The sequence below is a fragment of the Microtus pennsylvanicus genome, chromosome 5, assembly GCF_037038515.1.
Source record: "Microtus pennsylvanicus isolate mMicPen1 chromosome 5, mMicPen1.hap1, whole genome shotgun sequence".
Classification (NCBI taxonomy): Eukaryota; Metazoa; Chordata; class Mammalia; order Rodentia; family Cricetidae; genus Microtus; species Microtus pennsylvanicus.
Genome location: NC_134583.1, coordinates 24,040,179 through 24,044,684, shown reverse-complemented (window position 1 = coordinate 24,044,684; position 4,506 = coordinate 24,040,179).

Below are 4,506 nucleotides of genomic sequence, written 5' to 3'. Positions count from 1 at the left end.
AAAACAAAAAAAATACAAGTGCTCATATCAAAGAGTTGTTCTTTGATGGCATGACCTGACGTGATTTGAACTTGAACTAGCCAAATAGACAGAGAAATACCAGCGACAATGGTCTTCTGTCCCTGGTGAGAACAGTCTCCATACAGTATTCAATCATGGACAGGGCATCAAATGAAAGATCAGAAGCCAAAGTCCCTCTCACCACTACCATCAATAGATGAAATTATTGGCTATAAACTGTTTGAAGAAAAACTTTAGTCAAATTAAATTTAGCTAAGTGAGCCAGAGCAGTGTGCAGTTCAAGTATCCCAGGGCACCAGTAAAGTTTCTGACCGCTCGCCTTCTACCAGGCATGTGCGCTGTAAGGGAAGCACAGATGCTGGAATGGATAAAGCTTGCTGAGTGGATACTGTATTGGAATAAGATTTGATCGTTTGGACCCCTGACCCAGGCAGAAGTCCAGCCCTGTGGTTGGCAGAGACTCTCTGCCCCAAACCACAGCCTCTTTAGACTTTCAGTGAGTCAATACGCTGTTGGGTTGTAGTTCATTACATAAACTCTCAAAGTACAGAGGCTTTCTCAGACCAGGTTTAGTTTAGCAACACACACACACACACACACACACACACACACACACACACACATTCATGAGAGAGAGAGAGAGAGAGAGAGAGAGAGAGAGAGAGAGAGAGAGAGAGAGAGAGATTAGTGGAAAAGGAAATTTTAATTAGAAGACCCAGCTGGTAGGTAAGGTCACAATACCCCTTTAGATTCAGCTTATAAGCCAAGAAAAGATTTACATGGGGGAGCAGCACCTGTGGGAACATAGATTCTAGTGATGACATTTATCTGACTGTTGGAGTTGGGCATCTCAGGGAGCCTTGCCATATAATTATTCAAAATAAAGGCTATCATACAAATATAAAATGAACAGGTAGCAAAGATTTTGTGTAACTGTTAATTAAATGAGTCATCTGGAAAAGAAATATTGCCAGTTTGAAGGACAAATCAAAGAACTGCAAACATGTATGATTAAGAATTATAGATGAAAAATGGCATTTCTCATAGGGTAGGGCTATTCTTCTACCAGACGTTATTTTTCATAAGGTAGGGAGGGCTATCCTTCTACCAGAAGTTACTTAGATTTATGTAAAAATAAAAAGGGGCTAGAGAAATGGCTCAGTGGTTGTGAGGACTTAGTGCTCCAGAGGGCCTTTGTTTGTTCCTTAGCCCCGGCATGGTGGCTCACAACCATCTGTAACTTCAGCTCAGAGGATCGATGCCCTCTTCTGGCCCCCACTGGCACCAGGCACCGTCAGTACACGAGCATACATACCAGCAAAATACTCATGCACATAAATAAACACATATGAAAAAAGGCAAAATCACTTACATTGTCAGCGTTCATATGATTGAAATTTAATCTATTGAGAGACAAAATTTCAAGTTGCTATAAAGTTTAGCAATCCCATACCGTCCAGCATTCTACTGAGAGTAAGTCTACTGATCAGTTCTGTCCATTTCAAGTCTTAAGTTTCTCTCTGGAAGACCATATGGAAGGCTGGAGATATTGCTGCATGGCAGCATGCTCCCCCAGCATGTCCAGGATCCTGTGTTCCATCCTCAGCAGCCCTTGCAAGACAACCCACAAGCTCATGCATGTACGTGGACAAGGGCTTTGTTTGGTTTTGAGTGGGAGGATTTGATAGATTTCTCTTCTGTTATTGTTAGAAATGTTTGGTCCTTGGGGACAAATGGGAGAAGCAGATTGTCTGAAATCATTGTGCGGCTCCATTAACATTTTCTCCTCTTTGAGTCACCAGGTCACTTAAGCACCTCCCCTCTGAGCATCTTCCGCATCAACACCCTCAGGCTAAGTTTTCTGCAAGCTATGCCATCCTTCCAATTGGTGGTTTCAAAAGTGACCCCATGTTTATTATTTCTGCTCGTTCACAGTAAGTAGAACTAGGAGCCCCAGATCCTGCAATTCTTACATGTGATGTACATGCAATCCTTTAGCTATTGCTTGCCAGTTTATTCTTTGTCCAAAGCCAACACATTGTATTAAATGATTTTATGTTTGTGTTTCATGTTAATCATCACTACATTATGTCCTTCTGTGATAACTTCAAGCTGATTTTTTTCAGTTCACTTTCTGAAAGACTGCGGAAAATTCTCCTGCTATTTTCGCCACCACCTCCCCTCTGGTGTACTCGGGCACTGTCCTTTCTGAACTGAGAGAATATTCTCCTTCCTCTGCCTTTCCCATCGTCCATTCGGTATTTCAGGGGGAACCGTCACTGGCTTCCCTCAGTCCTGACACTGGGGAAGATTGAGGGGTGGAAGGCATCTTGTAACCTAATCCAGGCAGGCCTCAAAACTGGGATCCTTCTAAGCCAGAGAATTAGGTTGAGTGTGGTCTGGAAGACCTCATGCAAAGCCTTTTGTGAAATCGGCATACCAAAAACCTGCAGCAAAGAGGAAGATTGAAAACAGCTCTCTCTCCAGGCCTGCTATAACCGACATGCTCTAGTACAGGTTCAGAGGGACTCCAGACAGGCTAAGAGTAACATCTTAATAATAAAACACACAATTTATTATCTTAATAATAAAACACACATCCCCGGGTGGAAATTCAAGATGCTAATAGGACAAGCAATCCATGAACATTGAATAGGACTGCCCCTAACAGTTAGAGCATGCTCAGAAAAGCCCAAGCAATACAGAAAAGCAAAAACGAACAAACAGTACCAAAAACACTAGAATATCATAAAAGCGCCCCCAAACAACCCTGCACTGTGGTGCCAGTGAGCTGCTATTCGCTCTGGTCTGCTTTTCTCTTGGAAGCACATTTTCTGTAAATGAATCTTTTTGCTTTACTTGCTACTTTGCATGTGCCTTTATCCAAATCTTTGTTCCAGAACACAAGAACCTAGAGCTTCACTGAAACTGTCCCACAGACACTGGCATTTGCTGATAATCAGTCTTGCCTTAGCCTTCTAAGAGCCTGCACGGTCATGTCACTAGCTGCACTATTTGTTTTATAACAATCTTTTTTCATTTTACACATAAATCCCAGTTCCCTCTCCCTCCCCTCCTCCTGCTCCCCCATCTTCCTTATACCCCACCTCCATCCACTCCCCAGCGAGGGTAAGGCTTCCCATGGGGAGTCAACAAAGTCTAGCACATCACGTGGAGGCAGCATCAAGGCCCTCCCCCGTATATTTAGGCTAAGCATGGTGTCCCTCCAAAGAGAATGGGCTCCAAAAAGCCTTTTCAAGCATTAGGGATAAATTCTGGCCCCGCTGCCAGTGGCCCCAGACTCAACCATCCACACAACTGTCAATGAAAGGAAAAATCCTTGTTATAGCTGCAGTTTCTCTCTATCTCGTCTCTTCAGTTCCTTTGACTCCCTGTGTATATCTGACCCTTTCCTATCATCCTGTTGTTTCTGCCCTAGTTCCTCCATCACCCCTCCTTTCCCTAAGCAGGTAGGTAGGAGACTGCTCTCCATTTATTTGTTTCATACTAATTATGTTGACTCTAATAAAGCTTTTTGTCCATTTCTGTCTCCTACTCTTTACATTAAAATACTCATTGTCATGTACATTTCTTCCCTGTTACTAAAAATATTTTTAATGTACTTTTTTAGTTTTAATTATGTGTGTGATTGTGTTTGTATATGATTATGTGTGTGTGCCTGTGTATGGTATGATTTCAAATGGTTGGGAGCTGCCTGATGTGGGTATGGGAACAAAACTCAGGTCCTCTGGAAGAGTGGCACATACTTTTTTTTGTTTTCCAAGACAGGGTTTCTCTGTGTAGCTTTGGGGCCTGTCCTGGCACTGGCTCTATAGACCAGGCTGGCTTTGAACTTACAGAGATAAAGTTGCACAAACTCCTAACCACTACACATCCTCTCCAGTTTCCAGACATCGTTATCTTCTAAGCTTTTAAATCTTTTGTCCTCTAGGGTCAAGTGTCAGGCCAGAGGAGAAATCAGAAGGATAACTGGGAGGGCCTGATGGTCCAGGGTCCAGAACTTCCTGCCATTGTCAAGGTCGACAAGGATCAGTAGTGGAGGAGTTTATCCACAGTGTTGGTTACAACAGGGTAAAGAAAATCCCCAAACTCTCTCCATCTTTCTTTTTTCTCTTTTAATCTTTTATTTCCCGTGTTTGATTATTTTCCCTTTTATTGAAAACAGATTCCTTTCTAACATACTACATCCTGATTACTGTTTTCTCTCCCTCCACTGCTCCCAGTTCCTCCCCACCTCCCCTGCCATCTGGGAACACTCCCTTTCTGCCTCTCATTAGAAAGGAATAGCCTTCTAAGAGACAAAATGAAATAAAATGAAATGAAAACTATCACATCAAAGTTGTACAAGACAATTTAACAGAAGGTAAAGAGCCCAAGAGAAGGCACAAGAATAAGAGACCCACTCATTTGTACATAAGAAGCTCAGAAAACAATAACCTAGAAGCCATAATACACACACACACA